This window comes from Leptopilina boulardi, unplaced genomic scaffold (genome assembly GCF_019393585.1).
Source record: "Leptopilina boulardi isolate dan_hultmark-lab unplaced genomic scaffold, ZJU_Lbou_2.1 LbouV2_162, whole genome shotgun sequence".
Taxonomy (NCBI): domain Eukaryota; kingdom Metazoa; phylum Arthropoda; class Insecta; order Hymenoptera; family Figitidae; genus Leptopilina; species Leptopilina boulardi.
Genome location: NW_026137710.1, coordinates 90,552 through 102,640, shown reverse-complemented (window position 1 = coordinate 102,640; position 12,089 = coordinate 90,552). Strand labels below are relative to the sequence as shown.

General features: G+C 34.8%; 1 protein-coding gene across 14 annotated transcripts in view; it reads right to left on the bottom strand.

Moving 5' to 3' along the window:
• LOC127276984 (neuroligin-2) overlaps nt 1-12,089 on the bottom strand; it is an 856,047-nt gene that overhangs the window by 805,188 nt on the left and 38,770 nt on the right. The window contains exon 1 of one of the 14 annotated variants that reach the window (XM_051297756.1): nt 3,539-3,713. The exons of the other annotated variants lie outside the window; for them this stretch is intronic. The gene's annotated coding sequence lies outside the window, so the exon portion shown is untranslated. Of the gene's footprint in view, nt 1-3,538; nt 3,714-12,089 lie in introns of those variants that run through there. 14 annotated transcript variants of the gene reach the window in all.

The window sequence follows — 12,089 nt, the reverse complement described above, 5'->3', positions numbered from 1 at the left end:
TAGTTTTTTTTATCGTTATGTTTTCTAGAGTTTAGTATTTTCTTTGCATTGTATAGATTCTTTTGTTCTTTATTATTTTATGTAATACTTTATTTTGTATATTTTAATATTCTTTTATTTAAACAATATATTCTCTTTCGAAGGTTTAAATAATGACTCGTCAATGACTACACCTCTCCTCTACATCATAGTAAGAAATAGTTCCGAAATTAATCGAAACATAGATGGCGCTTCACGCCATCTACCGAGATTTAAAGTAACTAGTCAAAATAGGTACCCGGACTCCATCCGGCGAGCAAATCCTTTGGCAACAAAAATACAGATCATTACACTATGTTCAAGCGAATCTAATCAGTTTTGAAAATTTTGTACTTTTTGTCCTTATGGCTTGTGTCCTTTTCCTTTCATTTTCGGTTTTCTCACGACAAGTCTTATAGTACCTATCGCTAAAGAAACCTTCTGGTTGCAATAAAATTCGTTTTGGTTGCCAATTTGTATTTTTATGTATGTACAAGTGCACCAGAAATGCACATCTTCGATATATATATGAGGCAAAATTCCTGAAATGTTCGAACAAAAAATTAAAAGTTCTCGAATTTAATCCATACTTTTCTAAAATGTTGTTATTGTTGGTGAAAGTCTAAAAATCAATTATTATTGAATTTAATAAAAACGTCGTAATTCAAAAACTATTTTATTAAATTCAATAATAATTGATTTTTAGACTTTCACCAACAATAACAACATTTTAGAAAAGTATGGATTAAATTCGAGAACTTTTAATTTTTTGTTCGGACATTTCAGGAATTTTGCCTCATATATATATAGTATGAATAAATAAATGCATAAAATATTTTATAAATAAAATAATTTTTTAATAACAATTAACTTCAATAATTAATTTCATTATTATTATTATTAATTAATAAGTTAAAAGTTATTTTTTAAAAATTTATATTAAATTTTAATAAAATCTAGTAATTGTCGAAATTTATAATTAATTATTGTTTAAACTTATTAATATAAGTAAAATTAATAATGAAAATTATAAAATATTTAAAATTAATAAATAAACAATTAAAATTTAATACAATTTAACAATAATTAAAATATATATTGATATTTAACAATAAACAATTATAAATATTTAAAATTTTAAATAATTACAACTATAATTTGAAGGATAGTTTAAGTTATTATACAAATTCAATACAATTCAAAAAGGGTTATGTAAATTAAGTCAAATAATAATTGTTAATAACAAATTATAATAAAAAATATTATTATTTATAACAAAAAATTAATTTAATTGTAGAAAGATGCAAAATATTAGTAGAAAGATTTTATCCCTACTTTTGGAAATCTGTGTCCTTAAAGGAACACCCATAAGTTCCGACCCCCCCCCCCCTAAGGATTGGGTCAGTGGGGCCCAATAAAAAGAAAATGTAAATTAGTTTTCTCTATTTTTTCTTACGAATTCTTACCATTATCTTTGAGAAAAACCAATAGTAAGTTTTCTCAACTCTCTTTTTTCTCCGCCTACAAGAAATTTAAAAACGTATGTTTTCCTAAAATCTTCAGTCATTTTAACAAATAAAAAAATTCATTCAAAATTCTAAATTCTATTTTACAATCTTCAAAGAGTCATTCAAATTTCTAAATCCATTAACTTCAAATTCTAAAGTTATTCAAAATTCTATATTTTCAAGTTATTAATACAAATTTAAACTTTTAAAAAGTTTAGTGATTTTTCTTCAATTATTACCAAATCATAAATTATCAAAGAAGGATGAGTAATCGAATAAATTTTTGCATCTTCAGAGAAAATTATCTTTGATAAATAAAACAAGTTGTAAATTCAGATGTTCATTACATAAACATTTTGCTTCCTCTTTACGATCAGCAAAAAAATTTGCTTCCTCGTGGAGAAAGCATTAACATTGAAATAAACATACAAAAATAATACAATAATATAAACATTAGAGTACCTATACATTTGAGTAAAATTTAAAGAATTAATGGAAGTTAGAAAATCAAAAATTCATATTTTAACCGAAATTTCTAAATATTAATGAAAAATAATATATAATATATAATTATTTACAATTATATCGATTCGTTTTAATGCAAGGAACACAATTATTTCATATTTAAACTTGAATTTAAATAAATATTAAATTTTTCAGCTAAAATGTGAATTTATTATATTTTAACTTTCATTAATTTATTAAATTTACCTCAAATGTAAATTTTATATAGAACAATCGATTCTTTTTCATGTAAGGAATACAATTATTTTATCTATAAACTTAAATAATCACAAAATTTTATAGCCAAAATGTGAATTTTTGATTTTTTAACTTTCATTAATTCTTTAAATTTAAATTAAAACTGTACTTTATATATACTGATCGATTTGTCTTGACGTAAGGAATACGATTTTATTATATATAACCTTAAATTTTTCTATTTAAAAATTTTTTTGATTAAAAAAAATTTTTGGAAAAAAGACGATAAATTTTTTTTTGGTTATTTTTTTAAATCCTTTGGTCAGATTTGAGATATTAATATGATAAATAAGCCTACCAAATTTTATCTAAATCTCTTAAAACCTGTTGAAGTTATCTTCTAAACAAAAAAGGGATCCACACACATACATACATCCAGACAATTGATCAGGATCTCATATAACATGTTTCTATATAGAGAAAAGTTTGTTTCCGACACTTTGAAAATTTTTACAAACGAAAGGACTACAAAACTTCCTCATGAAATTCTGCGTTCAGACATGTGGTATAAGTGCCCAAAATATTGGGCCCAATCCAAGATATCGGGCCCAACATTTTTCGACAAACAAAAAAAAATTTTTTAAATCGTATCTTTGGGGGTTTTTGGGGTCACAGGATTACAAAATTCAAAGCAACTTTTCAAATTGGGCACAGAGCCCAATGTAGGATTCCGCGGCCCAATGTTGGGCCCTACAATGAAAAAAGTAGTTTTCTTAAATGAGACCACTAATTTTTAGTATCCATTTCATGACGATTACGAAATGGATACTAGAAATTAGTGGGTTTTATTTTAGACAACTAATTTTTTTACTGTGGGCCTTACATTGGGCCGCGGAATCCTACATTGGGCTCTGTGCCCAATTTAAAAAGTAGCTTTGAATTTTGTAATCCTGTGACCCCAAAAATCCCCAAAGATACGATTTTAAAAATTTTTTTTTGTTTGTCGAAAAATGTTGGGCCCGATATCTTGGATTGGGCCCAATATTTTGGGCACTTATACCACATGTCTGAACGCAGAATTTCATGAGGATTACGAATTTGATATTCAAAATTAGTGGTTTCATTTAAGAAAACTACATTTTTCACGAAAATTCGTACTTTTCGAGATATTTGCAAGTTTCCATACTTTTGGAACACCCTGTATATATATATATAAAAGTAATTCTAAGACAAAAATCACTCTTGGTATTTTTGCTTAAAATAAAAAATTAAAAACTTATAAATTTTTCAAAATTAACAAAAAATTTGACCTAAATTCTCGAAGATGATCTTCAGGTATTCCCGTCATCGACGACCTGGTTGTCCAAGTCGTAAGAATATTTTCTTAAACCTCAAATATGAACGACAAACCATTAACAAAAAATTCGAGCTAAATTCTCGTCGATAATCCTTAAGTATATCCATCATCAGCAACGTGGTTCTGTAGGTGAAAAATAACCATAAATTATTGTGTGGTTGTCAGTTCTGAAGGTGCATAAAAATTTTTCACCTCTAGGACATCAGCAAGTCATTTAAATTAAATTTTAAAATTTAATATTTTGCAAAACAAATTGTTTATAACAATAACATTGAAGTTTAAAAAATAATTTAACCATAAAAATCGTGTTCAGCATAAAAATTCATAAAGAACACTTATCTAGGACCTTTCAAATACCCAGGTGCGAATTCTCGGTTGGGACCACCATGTGAATGGTCGGTCCAACTTTGGCAGCTGATGGTCGGCCGAACTAGCGAATTGATAACATCCGCCGACCAGTGGCTAAAAAAGTTGGACCGACTATTGGTAACAAAGGCGGATCATCCATGGACCATGTCGGAAAACAGAGTTGGGCTTATCGTCGTGCTCAAGGCCGACTGGGATGCCTGGGTCCTTAAGAACCAAAACGGCGAAGAAGGCCGGATGCCCTTTCAGGAGGAGACGGTTAACATTCATTCCCTTCGCCCGTGCAAGTAGAACTTGAGCGGAAGAAGGGAATCGAAGTACCTAGCGGGGACCTCGTGGAGGTTCCGTCTCTGAGCTAAGCTCCACCCACCGATGGTCTGGTAGATTACACACACTCATACAATAGGGTGCCCAATAAAATGGCGAAACGGTTGGTAACATTCATCTTGGACCCGATAATACCCCAACAGGAGTGGGCGTGAGTTAGCAAGGACAAGAATCCTGCACTTCCAACGGGGACGACGTGTAACATCCGCTCCCAGACCGAAGTGTCAGACCGCAGTCTGAAACCACGACGGTCTCATCCTGCCTCCGGACGAGGAGGCGTACTGCGTTCAAATTTCCCTCTTTAGTCGCCTCGTTCGGCACGCCATGGGATACGGGAAGACAAGTTCTCCGGCCGGACTTCCACGGCCACCTTGCACGGGGAGGGTCTCCGACGAAGCGGTACTTAGATAGATGGGTACAACCCTCGGCACCCCTTTTAGTCGCCTTTTACGACATGCAGTGGGCTACAGGCGCCGTATTCTGAAGCCGGGAGCGCCACGGCAACCATGTCGGCAAACAATGAAAGTCGGCTTCACATTGTCAATCATTGTTGGCCCACCTTTGGTAGAAATGGTTGGACCGTCAAATTATTAAAAGAGTCGGGCCAACTATGGCTGCCAAAATTAGGCCGACCTTTGTCAAAAATTATCAATTATACAATTAACATATATATTGGTCGTCTCAAATTTATCATTTATCGCTCGCAAGGATCGAACCCGCAACGTAACGCTCGTAATGTTGATTTTGGTCGATAGCATCGTTTTCTCGGACCCCATCAGATATAAGCTTATGTAGTCCTGAGCGTTAGAAGTGCTGTTAAGTAGTTCGTGTAAAAATTATAGGCAAGTTCCAATTTCCACAGCTTCAATAACTTCAAGTGCATTCCAGATGTGCGAAAATATATAATTTGTATAATTTATAACGGAAATAATTAATTAAATGAAAAACTTAGTGATGCATACGAGCGAGACTTGACGATAAGTAACCTCTGCGATACTAGATATCGTTCAATTGTCAAAAGTAATGTTTTTTATCGTATCGAGCGGACAACTTCTCGTTTAACCGAGAAATACCGAGAAATATGAATACAGAATTCACAATTTTTAATTGTTCAATTGCTAATTTTATTTAAAATGATCAAATTGAATTTTAAACAGTTTTTATTGCAAAGAAATAAAAAAATAAGTAAGAAAGGTTTAATTTAAGTCAGATTTTAAAAATTTTCAAAATTCAAAATGGCGGATCCAATATGGCGACCAAATTTTTTTTTAAATTATCAGATTTGCTTGAAACTTGTTACTTGGGGGTTTTTGGGGTCGCTGATTACGAATCTAAAGTCATATTTAAAAAATTCAAAATGGTGGATCGAATATGGCGACCAAATTTTTTTTTAAATTATCAGATTTGCTTGAAACTTGTTACTCGGGGGTTTTTGGGGTCACTGATTACGAATCTAAAGTCACTCGATTGTACGTTTTCTCCACCCCCAAATGACCGTCGATGCCAACTCATGGCCGTCGTAGAGAACCCTCTGCCTATACTCCTTAGGTACCACCAATTTCTAACCATCCTTGTCGCCAACAATCGGAAGGAGTAACGGGTCACTCCCATGTCGAGAAAGATAGCACTGCCACACAAAAAAAGTGCCCGGGTTGGGAGATCACAGTACCCTAACCCCATGTATTTTGGGCCGCTGAACACAAATTTGAAGTCCGTTTTGCTCCTGCACGTGTACGTTTCTTCCTAACCTTAAAAAACATTTCACATTTTTGGTGATATACGATTTTTTTTTAAATTTATCGCTCTACAGGAAAGTGGGTATTTAGGGGTTTTTGAGGTCGTTGATTACGAATCTAAAGTCAGATTTTGAAAATTCAAAATGGCGGATCCAATATGACGGACAATTTTTTGAAAATTAATGATTTTTTAGAAATTTTTTTTAAAATTGTTGGATTTTTATAGAATTTGTTACTTGGGAGTTTTTGGGCCGTTCATTACGAATCTTAACTTAGCGTTTCATAATTCAAAATGGAGGATCCAATATGTCAAACGAAAAAATAAAAATAATTCGGAACGATTTAAAAAATTTTACTCGGGGGTTTTTGGGGTCGCTGATTAAGAATCTGAATTCAGTTTTTCAAAATTCAAAATGGCTGAACCAATATGGAGGACGAATTTTTAATAAATCGTTGGATTTTTATGAAACTTGATACCGATTTTTATAATCATAAAAATCTGACTTCAAATTCTCAATCAGCGACCACAAAAAATCCTCGGTATCAAGTTTCGTAAAAATCCAACAATTTATTAAAAATTCGTCCTCCATATTGGATCCGCCATTTTGAATTTTGAAAAACTGACTTTAGATTCTTAATCAACGACCCCAAAAACCCCCGATTAAAAATTTTCAAGTCGATCCGAATGATTTTTATTTTTTCGTCCGACATATTGGATCCGCCATTTTGAATTTTTAAAATCTGACTTTAGATTCTTAATCAGTGACCTCAGAAACCCCTAAAGACCCAGTTTCATGTAAATCCATAAACTTTTAAAAAAATCGTCTACCACCAAAAATGTGTAATGTTTTTTGAGGTTAGGAAGAAACGTAGACGTGCAGGAGCAAAACAGACTTCAGATTCATGTTTAACGGCCCAATATACATGGGGGTAGGGTACTGTGTTCTCCCAACCCGGGCACTTTTTTGTGTGTCTGTGTAGTTGTTCTCCATTTCCCATCCAGAAAAACGCTCCGGGAATTCTCGAACCAAATCTCGTCGCTTAAGGTACCATTGATCCATAATTGCTTCAAAGGCATCAACCATCTCCTCGTCATCTTCATTCATCCTCGACAATGCATTTGGGACTTTGTTCAATGCACCTCTCCAGTATGTGATTTTAAAATGCCAGATCTGCTTTTCCGGGGCCCATCTCGCTAGTCGACCACTCAGGTCGTTCAAGTTTCTGACCCACTTTAGGGCGCTCTGATCTGTGATGACCTTGAACTTGTATCCCTCGACATACGGTCGCAACTTCTTAATCGCCGAAAGTAACGTTAAACTCTTCTTCTCCGTGACGCCATAATTCCGTTCTGCCATGGTCAAAACACGGCTGATATACATCACCTGATGTTCATCGTCGTCAAACTCCTGAATCAACACAGCTTCGATAACAAAGCTACTCGCATCACATTGGATAGTGAATGTCTTGCTAAAGTCAGGACGGGCCAATACTGTCGCTGTCGTAAGTTTGTCCTTGAACTTGTCGAAAGCCTCTTGTTGCTCCTCGCCCCCTTCCCAGTCTAGAACCTTCTTGAGCAATTTAAGGAGAAGTATCTTGATTTCACTATCGTTTTTGATAAAACTCGAATACAACCCCACCATGCCCCAAAAACCTCCGGAGTTGTTTGACGTTTGTTGGCGCTGGATAGTTTCTCACTGGCTCGGTTTTTTCGGGGTCTAGTCGAAATCCTTTTTTGTCGAGAAGATACCCCAAGTAGGTAACCCTAGAGCACCCAAACTCACATTTCTCTAGGTTAATCACAAATCCTGCGTCTGCCAAATTCTTTAAGGGGTTACACCACTTTGAAATTTTTAAAAAATCAGAAAAAAATTTGTTTGTTTAAATTACACCTTAAAGGCATAGAAATGATATGCTATATGGACCTGGCGTAGCTGTTTACAGGTAATTTTTAATTAATCCATTGTTATTCACGACCAAGTTGTTAAGAAAACTTTAAACGCGCTTTTCTCAAAACTGCATTTAAAAAATTGGTGGGAACTCTAGCTGCCACAAATTTTAATAAAATCTCTTAGTTTTTTTTAAATTTCTTGGGAATATAATTATCTAGAGGAATACGTACGAATTTTTTGAAATATTAATATTTAAATTTTCTTGACAACTTTAAGTAATCACATTTTGGCAAAACTAAGCACTTTTTTCTTAAAACTGATGCCATTTTGCGAAAAATGCATTTTTTAAAACGGTTACACATTCCTCTAGATTTTGAATTGCAGAAACTAATGCTTTTTTTATCTAGCTCAATTCTGGACCGAGTTATGGTGCCCACCGCACGGCAATCCATTTTTAAAGCACTCCACCATATTATCTATCAGACCAACATTTCTGAAAAAAAAATTTTTAGTTCAAGAGTATTATAATACCCTACTGTATTTTAATTTTCTTAAAAAAATTCTATTCTTCAATAAAAATTGTTGAAGAAGCTTATTTTTTGGGCGGGTCAAAGTAGTGTAACCCCTTAAAACTATCTTTAGCCATATCACGTGTTCGTCGAAAGTATCCGTCACAATTATTATATCGACGAGATAACCAAATACGTGTGGTTTGAATTCTGGTCCGAAAAAAGCATCAATCCCTCGTTGAAAACACATCGGCGCGTTCGTCAAACCAAATGGAATTCGTCGATATCGCCACAGTCCTGAGCCAGAGATGGCAAAGGCCATGTACTTTCTGCTCTCTTCAGCCATTGGAATTTGGTGATATGCCAATTTTAAATCGATTTTCGACAAATATCGCGTTTTCCTCAACTTGTCAAGTATGGAGTCTATCGTCAGAATTACGTAAGCGTCCTTGACGGTGACCTTGTTGAGATTCCTGTAGTCCATACACATTCGAAATTCTCCATTCCCTTTTCTTGTAATCACCGGTGCACTCTTCTAGTCACTACTTGATGGTTCGATAACTAGGAAGTGTTTGAAGAAGATCTTTGTCGCTTATCATTGCGCAATCTCAGCAGTTTCAATTCCCTCTGAGAATTCTTCCGGATCTTCTCGCTCTTCACCAGAGAATTTAATATCCCAATCCTTTAAGGTCTTATTGACTTTAGATCGTTAAGAAGCTTTAAGATAATCTCTTCACCTCTGTGTCCTGTCGCTAACGTCAGTCTTATTATCAGTGGAAAAATTATCGAAGAGTATCCTCCTAGCATCAATCCGCTGAGTATCCTAGGAAGTATGCCTTCGGCTAGATTCCCTACGTTCCTGACGATTCCTTTCCCTAGTCGAGAATCCGTCACTAACTTCTGACCTCACTCTAGTGACGCTATCTATCTCGCTGAGTTTGCTCTTTACTCCTGAACCCCTTTCTCTCTTTGTGTGTGTATGCGCCTACTGTCACACGCCTCTTCTTTCCTATCGTGGAACTGTCCTTTTGTCCGGAGGGTAGGGTTAGGGATAGTGTTGGGACCCTCTCCTCCTATTAATTGATTTCGCTTAACGGAAGTTATTTCATCCCCTTCCCCTGTCGCGAATTCTACTTGGTTTCAAGTTGGCCAGTGGAAATTGCTATTAATTCCCACTTCCTGTCCCCACTAGCAACCATTAAATGGTTATTAAAGCTGCTCGCACAAGAAAAGACGGAGCAGTGTGCAGGATATGATTCAAATGAGTTAGAAAAGGACAGAAATATCGCTATTTCTTTTTCTATCTCATTTGAAACACATCCTGCACACTGCTCCGTCTTTTCTTGTGCGAGCAGTCTTATACGGATCAGCTGTTGCATTTCCGGATTCAAGGTAAATCTGGCCACAGATTGTCGCAAGCTTATTACGCTAGGCGATATCGTCGCTGAAACCATCATTGACGGGGCAGAGTTTACGGTGGTCGTTTGCGCGAAATTCATAGAATTTACCGCCGACGTTCGCGGTGGGGATTGACGTCGTCGACATTGACGGTAATGATTGTGAGAAGGGCGGTGGAGGGGGTGGAAAGTCATCAGTCGTCGGACTTGGACTGCTGTGCGACGATTCATTTCCCCCTTTTTCTAATGGCTCCTTTACTTTGTTGATCGCCTAAAATTTCTAGGTCACGAACCGCCCGTGGATTTTTCTCCTTGTCGCTACTGACATAAAACTCACTTCCCTCTCGCAAAACTTGGAACAACCCACTAATACATAATTGATTAGCTAATAGGCTCGTTACCACTTGTCCTATTGGCATCCTTATGATTACCTGCCATAATTCTTTCGCTTGTGGCATTGTGAACAAGTTACGCATTCTTTCTTTGTAAATGTGTATTCGTTCAATAGTATCTGCCATCTTGAACATCCAAAAAATTTAAACCGTAGCGAAATTAAATTCTTCTTTTATGAAAATTAATTTTTGGGGGCCCGTTCCCTACTAGACACGGCACTGACCAATAAAAATAAATTCCGTTCAATAATCGTATCGCCACAAAGAAAATTTTTCTCTTTTAAGAATTTTCACGCAAAAATATAAATTACTTTTTGAAGGGACCGTCAGTCCGTTATCATGACCCTGGTCAATAATTTTTATACACTTGTTCGACTAGTCGCAAAGGAAAATTTTATTCCGTAAAATTTGTATTCACTGTTTAGTAAATGACATATTTGAAATGTAAACTACGTGGGTTTTCTATAGTTGTCTACGTAGATTACTTATTCTACGTAATGTACGCAGACAACCTCGAGTTACGCGTAACTGCGCTACCCTGCTTGTCGCAAAATAAATTGTCGAAAAAATTAACCTGTCCCAAAAATTAAATTTGGTGAAAAATAATTTTTGGGGCCCGCATTCTATTAGTCACGGCACTGGTCACTCGTAAAAATTCAACTTTATAAACGGGTCGTCAATAAAGGAATTTTTCTTCTTTAAAAATTCTCACTTAAAATGTTAATTAATTTTTTTTAAGGCCCGTCTGTCTGTTGACACGGCCCTGGTAAACAAAAGAAAATTAAACAATTACTTGACTTGTCGTAAAGGAAATTTTACTTACTATTTCCACTTATAAATTTTTTCTATAAGATGACCGTCAGACTAATAATACGGCCTTGGATTAATTTTTAACTTAATAATTTCTCAACAAGTCACACTAAACTATTCTTCATTTTATTTGACTCGCTACATTAACAATTTTCAATTTCTCCGTTTATTGAAAAATTTTAAAAGTCGCAAGATTCCCTACTGCGCATGTAACAGGATGTGTGAAATTTTTTTAAGATTTAAACACGCACAAAATACTAGAAAAATTCACTGATCCCGAGAAAAATCGATTCATCAAAATCGGTCGAGAAATATCAAAGGAGTTAAACTTTGAAAAATTCACACGTGACTATGGCGGCCGCTATACAAATTAAATTTACCGGGAACACGCGCAAAATTTTTCTCTCACATTATTCGCTCGAACAAAAATCCTCGACCATGTCGCAAATTATAATTTTACAAAAGGAACATAATAAATTCAATACATAAAAAATATAATAAGCAACAAAATATTTTCTGTCGAAAATGTCAAGTGGAGAATGTCACAAAAATTAAGTCAAAAAATTTTTGTCGTGTCTCAAAGTTTCCCAACGAGGCCCCACGATGGGCGCAAATTTAATAGCGGAAATAATTAATTGAATAAAAAACTAATTCCCTCTTTAGTCGACATAAAAGCCAGACAATTTACCCATACGTGGCTGTTGGGACTCCAGTCCAATTTTTAAGTAAAAAAATGACAAACCAAAACTCTTGATAATGTTTAAATAATTATAACCTCAAATACAAACCCCAATCTCAGAGGAGATTGTCGAGAACAAAGTCGCCAAAAAGGAAGAAAGGACCCACAAAGTCCAAAACCAAGCTTATTACGACGAATATTAAATTGTGACTCTTCGGTGATCCGTCTAAACTTCTCGGAACACCTTCCTCGTCGAAAAATGCCTCGATAGAAAGCCGGAAAACAACATTCCTTTGATGTGATGATTGAACGGACCTGGGATCTTCTAGGACTCACACTAAAGAAAAGGAAACACACCAAACTCTCTTGTTTAATTTCACTTTATTTTACTCCTCT